Source organism: Bubalus kerabau, chromosome 16 (assembly GCF_029407905.1).
Source record: "Bubalus kerabau isolate K-KA32 ecotype Philippines breed swamp buffalo chromosome 16, PCC_UOA_SB_1v2, whole genome shotgun sequence".
Classification (NCBI taxonomy): domain Eukaryota; kingdom Metazoa; phylum Chordata; class Mammalia; order Artiodactyla; family Bovidae; genus Bubalus; species Bubalus kerabau.
Genome location: NC_073639.1, coordinates 44,663,364 through 44,677,205, shown reverse-complemented (window position 1 = coordinate 44,677,205; position 13,842 = coordinate 44,663,364).

Genomic DNA, 13,842 nt, shown 5'->3' with positions numbered 1-13,842 from the left:
CAGCTTTGACTAGATGGACCTTTGTTGACAAAGTAATTTCTCTGCTTTTTAATGTGCTGTCTAGATTGGTCATAACTTTTCTTCCAAAGAGTAAGCGTCTTTTAATTTCAAGGTTGCAGTCACCATCTTCAGTTATTTTGGAGCCCCCCAAAATAAAGTTTGTCACTGTTTTCATTGTTTCCCCATCTATTTGCCATGAAGTGATGGGACCAGATGCCATGATCTGTTTTTTTAATGTTGCGTTTTAAGCCAACTTTTCCACTCTCCTCTTTCATTTTCATCAAAAGGGTCTTTAGTTCTTCTTTGCTTTCTGCCATAAGTGTGGTGTCATCTGCATATCTGAGGTTATTGATATTTCTCCCAGCAATCTTGATTCCAGCTTGTGCTTCATCCAGCCCAGCATTTTGCATGATTTATTCTGCATAGAAGTTAAATAAGCAAGGTGACAATATACAGCCTTGATGTACTCCTTTCCCTATTTGGAGCCAGTCTGTTGTTCCGTGTCCAGTTCTAACTGTTGCTTCTTGACCTGCTTACAGATTTCTCAGGAGGCAGGTGAGGTGGTCTGATATTTGCCTCTCTTTAAGAATTTTCAACAGGGAAAAGGAAACCTCAGCCATCCCTTTAATCTTATGTTGCAGAGACATGAAAGCAAAGCACTCCCCACATCAGACTGGTGTCATAACCTTCAATGGAAACATAGAACAAGGACAGTCAACCTAAAACTGAAAACATTTACCAGAAATATGCCTAAGAATATGAGATAGAGTTAAATGAATGCCTAAAACCAATCTGAGGAAGGACATTAAGTTTTTAAGAGGTAGCATCTGGCCATCCTCAGATTTCCCTGATAGCTCAGCTGGTAAAGAATCTGCCTGCAATGCCAGAGACCCCAGTTTGATTCCTGGGTCAGGAAGATCCCCTGGAGAAGGGATAGGCTACGCACGCCAGTATTCTTGGGCTTCTCTGGTGACTCAGCTGGCAAAGTATCAGCCTGCAATGCAAGAGACATGGGTTCGATCCCTAGGTTGGGAAGATCCCCTTGAGATGGGAACAATTACCACTCCAGTATTCTGGCCTGGAGAATTCCATAGACTATGGTCCATGGGGTCACAAAGAGGCGGACACGACTGAACAACTTTCACTTTCAGAGGGATCTACTGAGATATTTGCTCTCTTCTGGCACTGAGGCCACCGTTTCCCAAATGTATTGATAATAATAACAAAGAATACTTCCCTTGTCAAAAGCATAACACTGTAAATTTAGACAGAACTAGTTTCAAATCCCAACCACTGAAATGTCACTGAAGCTATGTGATTTTAAGCAAGTTTCTTTATTCTCTAAGTCTTAATTTCCTTTTCGAAAAAATGGGGATAGTAATAGCTTTTCTGTAATTACTATTACATGGGAAACCCTTGGTTCTGGTGTTTGTCACAGAGTACATGCTCAACAAATGTTAGCTAGAGTGATAAACATGAATAACTTGATATGCAGAAGCATTCCATTGGTTTCTTACCAGATTCCTTCAGTTCTCCAAGGACCCAACTGTGTGTCTTACAATTTGATGGACCCCTCGGGGGTGACAAAAGGGCCCTATCTAAGACACAGTAGGCCTAAGTCATGGAACAGGCTAAGGCAGGTGCTATTATACTGATTAAAGAGGGAGAGAGAGTGAAAAACAGATATAACTCCACACCAGGACAAGAGGTATACATGTGGCCATGGAAAACTATAAAAAGTTAACTATATACCATAGCATAGTGACTGGTTGGACAGCAACATCAGACTGAGGTCAAGTTCTAAAGAGAAGGCAGCTTCATGGCTGGGTAATCATAAATTTTTGAGGATTTTGTTCTGCTTTTGTTTTAAGAAGTGGATTTATTTAGAGAGAAACACACTCCACAGACAGAAAGTGGGCCATCTCAAAAGGAGAGAGCAGCCTTTAAATTTTATTTTCTATTGGAGCATAATCAGTTAACAATGTTGTGTTAGTTTCAGGTGTACAGCACCGGGAGTCAGATATACATATACTTACAATTTATTCTTTTTCAGATTCGTTTCCCATTTAGATTATTACAGAGTATTGAGTTTAATTCCCTGCGCTATATAGTAGGCCCTTGTTGCTCACCTATTTAAATACAGTAGAATGTATATGTCAATCCGTAACTCTTGGGTTGGGCGGTTGTGATGGTTACTTTTGTGTGTCAGCTTGACCAGGGATGCCCAGGCAGCTGGTAAAATGTGATTTCTGGGTGTGTCTGTGGAGGTGTTTCAGGAGGAGATTAGCATTTGAATTGGTGAGCTGAGTAAAACAGATGAACAGATGGCCTTCCTCAATGTGGGAAGGTGTTCTCAATCTTTTGAAGGCCTGAAGAGAACACAAAGGCAGAGGAAGGTTGACTTCCTCTCTGTGGGACTGACTCAGTTGGAATAAGGCCTTGGCATGCCTGGTTTTCAGGCCTTGCAACTCAGCTTTTAATCTACACCATTGATCCTCTGACTCATGGGTCTTTGAACTACATCACCAGTAACCCTGGGTCCCCAGATGCAGATGGCAAATTGAGCGACTTTTCAGCCTCCATAATCACATGAGCCGATGCCCTAGAATGAAACTCTTTATGTGTGTGTGTGTGTGTGTGTGTGTGTGTGTTTGTATTTCCACTTTATCATTCTGTCTCTTTCTCTCTTCTACCCCCATCCCCCTCCATTGATTCTGTTTCTCTGGAGAACCCTTACTCACATGGCAGAGTAGCATATTTTCCCTTATAGCCTGTATAAAAGGATGTCTCTTGGTAGCTCTCCCAGTTCTACAGAAGAACCAGGTCTAGATGACTTAGAGTGGAAAAACTATGTTAACTATCTGAACTATGATGGGATATTAACACTAAATTTTTCTCATAGATTACTTATCTTCCAGCTAATGAGTCCACCATGATTATAACTCACTAACATATATTTATGACCAACCTAGATAGCATATTCAAAAGCAGAGACATTACTTTGCCAACAAAGCTTCATCTAGTCAAGGCTATGGTTTTTCCTGTGGTCATGTATGGATGTAAGAGTTGGACTGTGAAGGCTGAGAGCCGAAGAATTGATGCTTTTGAACTCTGGTGTTAGAGAAGACTCTTGAGAGTCCCTTGGACTGCCAGGAGATCCAACCAGTTCATTCTGAAGGAGATCAGTCCTGGGATTTCTTTGGAAGGAATGATGCTAAGGCTGAAACTCCAGTACTTTGGCCACCTCATGCGGAGAGTTGACTCATTGGAAAAGACTCTGATGCTGGGAGGGATTGGGGGCAGGAGGAGAAGGGGACAACAGAGGATAAGATGGCTGGATGGCATCACTGACTCGATGGACGTGGGTTTGAGTGAACTCCGGGAGTTGGTGATGGACTGGGAGGCCTGGTGTGCTGCAATTCATGGGGTCGCAAAGAGTAGGACATGACTGAGTGACTGAACTGAACTGAACTGAACATATATCTTCTGTATGATGCCCCTGGATACATATAAATTATGTGACTTCAAGACAATTTTTTTTTTAAGTTAGCTCTGTAACCCTAGGAGGATAGCAACTGTGGTGGAGGGATGGAAATGAGAAATAAGAAGCCTTTCCCGATAAGAAGAATTCCCACCCAGTCAAGAGCAGCACCTTGGGTCATCAGGATCTTGCCTGAGAACTCTGCACAGCTCCACAAGCACAAGCTGCAGAGTCCACGGACCCCCTGGGATCATAACATCACATGAAGCATCCTTTCAGCAGCATTATGACCATGGTACCCTGCTTCCCTGAGTCCATCATCTTGTAAATATTTTCCTAGGGAGACCAAATGCCAATATATTACATAAACCATAAATAATATAATCCACCTGCAATGCAGGAGACCCCCATTCGATTCCTGGGTTGGAAAGACCTGCTGGAGAAGGGATAGGCTACCCACTCCAGTATTCTTGGGCTCCACTTGTGTGGCTCAGCTGGTAAAGAATCCACCTGCAATATGGGAGACCTGGGTTCAGCCCCTGGGTTAGGAAGATCCCCTGGAGAAGGAAAAGAGAACCCACTCCAGTATTCTGGCCTGGAGAATTCCACGGACTCAACTGTCCATGAGGTCACAGAGTCAGACATGACTGAGCAACTTTCACTTTCACTTACTTCTTAATATTCTGCCATTTTTAATAACAAAATCATTCACTCATTGTCCCTTGCTATTCAATTTTATAGATATTGTCTACAAAGCACATATTTGAAACATAAAGACTCAATTCTGACATTTATCACCTGGAAAGCATTCGTGTCTTCCTCTTGGATCTTGCAGTATGTCACTTTGTGTTCATAGCACCTATAGAGATGAGAAAAGAGACATCTAAAAACATTTAAATTTTATCAAGGTAGGCAACAGGAAAATATCCAAAGGACTTATTCAAAGAGTGCCAGAATTATCAAAGGAGGAAAAATTAGTATGTTCCTACATGTTTGGGCTCCAGGCTTGACAGTGAGTGCTTTGTAAATGTCAGTATTTGAAAGAGACCTGCCTGAATAATTAAATGGTAAATCAATGAAAATGAGATCTAACACAGCAAAAATAATGAGTGCTTTTCTATCACACCCCCAGCTCTTCACTTTGTTAAAGGTTCATGTTTTCCAATTCTTCTTTAATTCAATGGGACAGGAAAAAGGATTTATCTTCATCTTGTTCCATCTCATTACCTCTAAACTATTTATCTATCTCCTTCCTTCAAGTTGTCTTCATTTTATTTCAAATTCACTATTTTCTCCAAATCATTAACTGAAGTCTAAGAACACTTTTGACCCTCTGGCATAACCTAATGACTGACTGAAATTTCCCTAATTCTCAGTCCTGAGTGTCACTTCCCCACCCACTCAACTTATTGATCCATTCATCCACTCAATCAATAAATTGGATGGGTAAGTGAGGAAGTGACGCTCAGGACTGAGAGCTAGAGAAATTTCCACATAGGGCTTCCCTAATGCCTCAACAGGTAAAGACTCGGCCTGCAATTCAGAGAGACCCAGGAGAGCTGGGTTCAATCCCTGGATGGGGACGATCCCCTGGAGGAGGAAAATGGCAACCCACTCTAGTGTTCTTGCCTGGAAAAATCCCATGGACAGAGGAGCCTGGCAGGCTACAGTCCCTGGGGTTGCAAAGAGTCAAACATGACTGAGAGATTAACACTTCCACTTTCACATCTAGCCAGTATACTTGCTTGCTAGGTTTGCAGGATAAAGTACTGCAGACTGAGTTATTTAAACAAACAAGATTTATTTTCTCATAGTTCTGGAGGCTACAAGCCCAAAGTCCAGGTATGAGCAGGGTTGGTTCCTTCTAAGGAATTCAAGGCAAGGATCTATCCCAGGCATGTTTCCTTAGCTTGTAGTCAACTGCTTTTTCCCTGGGTTTCTTCACATCATCTGCTTCTGTGTGTGTCTGTGTCCACACTTCCCCTTTTTCATAAGTCATGTTGGGTTAGGGGCCCATTCAACTCCAGTATAAAATCATATTCACTAATTACATCTCCAGGGACTTTATTTCCAAATCACATTTTGCCATCCTGAGAATTAGGACCTCAACATACAAATGTGGGTACATTTAGAGGCAGACAATTTAACCCATAATAGCCAACTGTAGGGCTAAATGCTGAGGACCAAAAACCTCATACAACACCTCCTCCTTCCCAGCAATGTAACAAGAGGCGTTTGCCTTCTATTTTGTTGTAAAAACAAGATCCATCAGCAGTTATCAGCTTCACTTCTTTATTATCGATAATTCACCTCATATTCTTTGTCCTTCCATCCTTCTGAAAGTGAATCCCACCCCTGCCCTAGATTCCAAACTTCTCCAACTATTCAGAGCCCTGAAAACACACTTACATCTTCTCTCTCTAGCATTTTTACCTTTCCATTGACTCTATGCTCATAAGGAAGCAAAGAATTTTCCATCCTGAAAGATCCATTCAGGGGGCCCTATTTGTTGTTCAGTCACTAAGTCACATCCAACTTTTTGAGACCCCACAGACAGCACATGCCAGGCTTCCCTGTCTTTCACTGTCTCCCAGAGTTTGCTCAAACCCTTGTCCATTGAGTCAGTGATGCCATCCAACCCTCTCCTCTTTTGTCACCCCCTTCTCCTCCTGCCCTTAGTTTTTCTCAGCATCAAGGTCTTTTGGATACACTGGGAGCTACAGTCAGAAATAAGACTCACTAAGCAGAGGCTTCCAAACATTTCAGATGGTGATTCTTTTTCTTTCTCTCAGATAGGGTTGAAATTATTTCGTTCTATCCTCTACCCTCTTAAATTCATTGTCTGGTGGCCTACAAATTCAACTGATGAAAGTCAGATTAACAGGAGAAAAGAAACACAGATTTTATTAGTGTCTTATGTGCATGCTGCTGCTACTGCTAAGTCACTTCAGTTGTGTCCGACTCTGTGTGACCCCATAGACGGCAGCCCACCAGGCTCCCCCGTCCCTGGGATTCTCCAGGCAAGAACACTGGAGTGGGTTGCCATTGCCTTCTCCAATGCATGAAAGTGAAAAGTGAAAGTGAAGTCGCTCAGTCATGTCCAATTCTTAGCGACCCCATGGACTGCAGCCTACCAGGCTCCTCTGCCCATGAGATTTTCCAGGCAAGAGTACTGGAGTGGGGTGCCATTGCCTTCTCCATCTTATGTGCATAGGAGTTCACAAAAAAATACATGAAACCCAAGGAGACACTTAGATTCAAGGGTTTATATACCATTTTAGCAAAGGAAAGGAGATTTGGACATTGAAAGGCAACAGATTGAGGCAAAATGACTAAGAAATATATAGGAGTACTAAAGGAATATAAGGGTTGTTTAGTAAGATTGCTATGCAGATTATCTATAAGGATCACTCACCGCTTACTGAAACAGCAGAGGACACCTTCACAAAGGGAATTTATGCTCAACTTTTAGACAGAAAAGGAGAAGGAAGAGAATTCTTCCTGTATCTGTAGATATTCATTTGCCTTCAGCTCAAAATAATCCTTATGCCAAATAATCCTTATGCCATTTTGGAGTAACATGTCCTGACCCCCTTCAGTTTCCATATATGTGATTCTGAAAAAAGTGACTTTACATATTGTGCTGATTTGTCCACATTTCTCACTCCTAATGAATTCGTCTTCAGTGTGCACCAAGATTTATCTTTTATAAATCTATGTAAAGTGCCATTAAGTGTTGTGGGTATCATGTTTTCACATGTTTGTCATCAGTGTATTAAATTCATGGCTGAGGCAGTTTTTAATTTTAGAATTTAAATGATAGATATTTAGAATATGCTCCATTAAAATAATCACTCAAATATAATTTGTCAGGTATATTTGCAGGTATTTTATCTCTATTCATTTATATTTTGCCTTTGTAGATAAAAACCCTTCACTATCTTTCTAATAAAATTTTTCTTTTAATAAAACTTTTTAAATGCTGTGATTACAAGGGGCAAAAGGGGCTGGGGGGGAAGGATTGGGAGTTTGAGATTAGCAGGAGCAAACTGTTATACATAGGATGGATAAACAAAGACCTACTATAAAGCACAGGGAACTATATTCAATTTCTTGTGAAAAACCACATGGAAAAGAACAAGAAACATAATATATATGATGAATGTATAAGTGAGTCTCTTTGCTGTACCAAAGAAATTAAGGCAATATTATAAATCAACTATACTTCTACAAAATTTAAAAAAAAATGACTCAATTATTGCAAAAGAGTGTTAAGAAACAGGGAGGCCCCAGAGAAGAGCAAGTGACACACATTCACTGCCTGACAAGTAGGGAGTAGAACAGAAAAGTGAGAAGTGCTTTTGCAGGAATGAAAGAAAAAATCCTATCCATGAATGAAATCCAATATAATGGTGGTTTAATAACCAAGTGAGAAATGTATTAGTTGGGAGCTATCTCTTGGTACATGATTAACTTAATTCACTATTCAGATGTTAAAAAGAGCTTTAATCTTTGATGAAAGAGCTTCCAAAGGAACAGAAAACACAACATTCATTCACTTGTTCAACACTCAAAAATATGTATTGTGCCTCTGCTATGTGCCAGGCAAGACACATCATATTGAGTAAGAAAAACACAATTTTAATTATTCAACAGAAGAGGCTAATGAAGGAAAATTTTGTACTGCAAAGTGAGATACTGTCATAAATAAGAAAGGTGATGTGGAAATACTAGCAAAGATTTCTAACCTCATATAAGCCTCTCTCCTAGCTTCCTAAAAGGAAAAGTGTATAAAAGATAAATAGCAGAACTTCCCTGGTGGCCCACTAGTTAAGACCATGCCTTCCAATACAGAGGTTGTGGGTTCAGTTCCTGGTCAGAGAGCTAAGATTTCCACATGCCTCCTAGCCAAAAAACCAAAACATAAAGCAGAAGCAATATTGTAAGAAATTTAATGAAGACTTTTAAAAAAGCAATAAGGACAAATGGAGAGGGAAGTATGTCCCAGGTAGAAATTCAGTTCAGTTCAGTCACTCAGTGGTGTCCCACTCTTTGCGACCCCAAGGACTGCAGCACATCAGGCTTCCCTGTCCATCACCAATGCACCAATGCACCAATGCACGGAGCTTGCTCAAACTCATGTCCATCGCATCGGTAATGCCATCCAACCATCTCATCCTCTGTCATCCTCTTCTCCTCCCACCTTCAGTCTTTCCCAGCATCAGGGTGTTTTCTAAAGACTCAGTTCTTCACATTAGGTGGCCAAAGTACTGGAGTTTCAGCTTCAGCATCAGTCCTTCCAATGATATTCAGGACTGATTTCCTTTAGGATGGACTGGTTGGATCTCCTTGTAGTCCAAAGGACTCTCAAGAGTCTTCTCCAACACCACAGTTCAAAAGCATCAATTCTTCAGCGCTCAGATTTCTTTATAGTCCAATTCTCACATCCCTACATGGCTACTGGAAAAACCATAGCTTTGACTAGATGGACCTTTAATGGCAAAGTAATGTCTCTGGTTTTTAATATGCCATCTTGGTTGGTCATAACTTTTCTTCCAAGGAGTAAGCATCTTTTGATTTCAAGGCTGCAATCACCATCTGCAGTGATTTTGGAGCCCAGAAAAATAAAGTGTGCCACTGTTTCCATTGTTTCCCCATCTATTTGCCATGAAGTGATGGGACCAGATGCCATGATCTTCATTTTCTGAATGTTGAGCTTTAAGCCAACTTTTTCACTCTCCTCTTTCACTTTCATCAAGAGGCTCTTTAGTTCTTCACTTTCTGCCATAAGGGTGGTGTCATCTGCATATCTGAAGTTATTGATATTTCTCCCGGCAATCTTGATTCCAGCTTGTGCTCCATCCAGCCCAGCATGTCTCATGATGTACTCTGCATATAAGTTAAATAAGCAGGGTGACAATATACAGCCTTGACATACTTCTTTCCCTATTTGGAACCAGTCTGTTGTTCCATGTCCAGTTCTAACTGTTGCTTCCTGACCTGAAAACAGTTTTCTCAAGAGGCAGGTCAAGTGCTATGGTACTTCCATCTCTTTAAGAATTTTCCACAGTTTGTTGTGATCCACAGAGTCAAAGGCTTTGGCATAGTTAATAAAGCAGAAATAGATGTTTTTCTGGAACTCTCTTGCTTTTTCCATGATCCAGCGGATGTTGGCAATTTGATCTCTGGTTCCTCTGCCTTTTCTAAATCTAGCTTGAACATCTGGAAGTTCATAGTTTACATATTAAGCCTGGCTTGGAGAATTTTGAGCATTACTTTGCTAGCATGTGAGATGAGTGCAATTGTGTGGTAATTTGACATTCTTTGGCACTACCTTTCTTTGGGATTGGAAGGAAAACTAACCTTTTCCAGTCCTGTGGGAACTGCTGAGGTTCCAAATTTGCTGGCATATTGAGTGCAGCACTTTGACAGCATCATCTTTCAGGATTTGAAATAGCTCAACTGGAATTCCATCACCTCCACTAGCTTTGTTCGTAGAGATGCTTTCTAAGGCCCACTTGACTTCACATTCCAGGATGTCTGGCTCTGGGTAAGTAATCACAGCTTCATGGTTATCTGGGTCATGAAGATCTTTTTTGTATAGTTGTTCTGTGTATTCTTGCCACCTCTTAATATCTTCTGCTTCTGTTAGGTCCATACAATTTCTGTCCTTTGTTGTGCTCATTTTTGCATGAATGTTCCCTTGGTATCTCTAATTTTCTTGAAGAGATCTCTAGTCTTTCCCATTCTATTGTTATCCTCTATTTCTTTGCACTGATTGCTGAGGAAGGCTTTCTTATCTCTCCTTGCTATTCTTTAGAACATTGCATTCAAATGGGTATATCTTTCCTTGTCTCCTTTGCCTTTAGCTTTGCCCTTCATAAGTGAAGTAACATGAAGTCACTCAGTCATGTAGGACTCTGTGACCCCATGGACTGTAGCCTTCCAGGCTCCTCCATCCATGGGATTTTCCAGGCAAGAATACTGGAGTGGGGTGCCATTTCCTTCTCCAGGGGATCTTCCTAACCCAGGCATTGAACATGGGTCTCCCACACTGCAAGCAGACTCTTTACCTTCTGAGCCACCAGGGAAGACTATCTTCATTACCTCCACCATAGTTTGGCCTCAGGTCAAGCAACAGGGAGGGAACACAGCCCTGTCCATCAGCAGAAAATTGGATTAAAGTTTTACTGAACATGGCCCCACCAATCAGAACAAGACCCAGTTTCCCCTGGTCTTGTTTCAGTCAGTCTCTGCCATCAGGAAGTTTCCATAAGTTTCTTATCCTTATCCATCAGAAGGCAGACAGACTGAAAACCACAATCACAGAAAACTAACCAAACTGATCACATGGACCACAGCCTTGTGTAGCTCAATGGAACTATGAGCCATGCTGTGTAAGGCTACCCAAGGCAGATGGGTCATGGTGGAGAGTTCTGACAAAACTCTGGAGTGGTTTTTTCTCCAGTGGTCCACTGGAGAAGGGAATGGCAAACCACTTCAGTATTCTTGCCTTGAGAATTTCATGAACAGTATGAAAAGGTAGAAATTAGGAGAGTCAAAAAGAGCAGTTGGGAAGGCTGACATATTTCAGATTATGACACCAGTTCAAGTGGTGGCAGTGAAGGTTAAGAAATAGAATGATTTTGAGAAATATTGTGGGATGGACTTGATGCAACTAACAGTTGGGGAGACCCCAGGGAGTGAAAACACAAAAGGAGTCAGGAGTGACCCTCAGATCCCTGACTTGAGAAAACAGGTGATGTTTTCTCTGGGTGAGGCCAGGACCACAGGAGGTGGAGCAGATGGAGGAGGAGAGATGGTGAACAGCTCTGTATGTTCTGACGCAGGGATGGCGCTGGGGTGACATTAAGATGATGTTGGGATGCCACAGGCCTCAGCTACTAGGCAGGAGAGGAGCTCCAAAGAGAGGTCTCAGCTGCAGAAACTGACTCAGGACTTAGCAGTAAAAGGATGGTGACTGAGCTAGGATAGGAAGAGATTTGCCTGAGACTCTGAAAATAAGATGTGAACAAGGCCTCTGGAGCACCTTGACAATGAAGGTTTAAGCCATTCAGAATATTTGCATTTTACAGATGAGCCAGTTGGGCCAGGGGTTGGGTAGAAAATTAATTCTGTTTCCTATATACAAAGTTTGAAAAGACTAAAATTTTAAAAAAATAATAAGCTAGGTTAGAATTAGGTTGAATCACATCTTCCTGCTTCAGTAATGGAGAAGGCAATGGCAACCCACTCCAGTACTCTTGCCTGGAAAATCCCATGGACAGAGGAGCCTGGTAGGCTGCAGTCCATGGGGTTGCAAAGGGTTGGACACGACTGTGCGATTTCATTTTCACTTTTCACTTTCATGCATTGGAGAAGGAAATGGCAATCCACTCCAGTGTTCTTACCTGGAGAATCCCAGGGACAGGGGAGCCTGGTGGGATGCCATCTCTGGGGTCACACAGAGTCGGACACGACTGAAGGGACTTAGCAGCAGCAGCAGCAGCTGCTTCAGTAAATGTCAGAGTAACAAAGGTCAAAACAGAGAAGCGACTACAAGTATTGATGTTTGTTCTTTACTGCTGCTGCTGCTGCTAAGTCACTTCAGTCATGTCTGACTCTGTGCAACCACATAGATGGCAGCCCACCAGGGTCCGCCGTACCTGGGATTCTCCAGGCAACAACACTGGAGTGGGTTGCCATTTCTTTCTCTAATGCATGAAAGTGAAAAGTGAAAGTGAAGTTGCTCAGTCGTTTCCGACTCTTCTTTACTAAGACCATTTAAAATTATTTGCAAAGGAATAAAATAGTTACAAACTCACTATAATCCTTATAAGAAAATACAGAATTCCAGGAAGAAGTGATCTCAGGAAAATATTTGCACATGATATTATTCTTGAGAAGTTATTAAGAACTTCTGAATGTAATAAAAGCAGTCAATGCAACAAATTAGAAACCGAAGTAAAATCTTCAGGCAAAAAACAAAAGTTGCCTACAGAAATAGCTAGAATCAAAGCAGAATGGGAGCCAGAGCAAAAGCAGTTCAGTTCAGTTCAGTTCAGTCGCTCAGTCATGTCCGACTCTTTGCGACCCCATGAATTGCAGCACGCCAGGCCTCACTGTCCATCACCAACTCCCGGAGTTCACTCAGACTCACGTCCATCAAGTCAGTGATGCCATCCATCCATCTCATCCTCTGTCATCCCCTTCTCCTCCTGCCCCCAATCCCTCCCAGCATCAGGGTCTTTTCCAATGAATCAACTCTTCGCATCAGGTGGCCAAAGTACTGGAGTTTCAGCTTTAGCATCATTCCCTCCAAAGAAATCCCAGGGCTGATCTCCTTCAGAATGGACTGTTTGGATCTCCTTGCAGTCCAAGGGACTCTCAAGAGTCTTCTGCAATATAATAGCCAGGACATGGAAGCAACCTAGATGTCCATCAGCAGATGAATGGATAAGAAAGCTATGGTACATATACACAATGGAGTATTACTCAGCCATTAAAAAGAATACATTTCAATCAGTTCTAATGAGGTGGATGAAACTGGAGCCTATTATACAGAGTGAAGTAAGCCAGAAAGAAAAACACCAATACAGTATACTAACGCATATATATGGAATTTAGAAAGATGGTAACAATAACCCTGTGTACGAGACAGCAAAAGAGACACTGATGTATAGAACAGTCTTATGGACTCTGTGGGAGAGGGAGAGGGTGGGAAGATTTGGGAGAATGGCATTAAAACATGTAAAATATCATGTGTGAAACGAGTTGCCAGTCCAGGTTCGATGCACGATACTGGATGCTTGGGGCTGGTGCACTGGGACGACCCAGAGGGATGGTACGGGGAGGGAGGAGGGAGGAGGGTTCAGGATGGGGAACACATGTATACCTGTGGTGGATTCATTTTGATATTTGGCAAAACTAATACAATTATGTAAAATTTAAAAATAAAATAAAATTAAAAAAAAGAGTCTTCTCCAACACCACAGTTCAAAAGCATCAATTCTTTGGTGCTCAGCTTTCTTCACAGTCCAACTCTCACATCCATACATGACCACTGGGAAAACCATAACCTTGACTAGATGTCAGCAAAGTAATATCTCTGCTTTTGAATATGCTATCTAGGTTGGTCATAACTTTCCTTCCAAGGAGTAAGCATCTTTTAATTTCATGGCTGCAGTCACCATCTGCAGTGATTTTGGAGCCCCAAAAAATAAAGCCTGACACTGTTTCCACTGTTTCCCCATCTATTTCCCATGAAGTGATGGGACCAGATGCCATGATCTTCGTCTTCTGAATGTTGAGCTTTAAGCCAACTTTTTCACTCTCCACTTTCACTTTCATCAAGAGGCTTT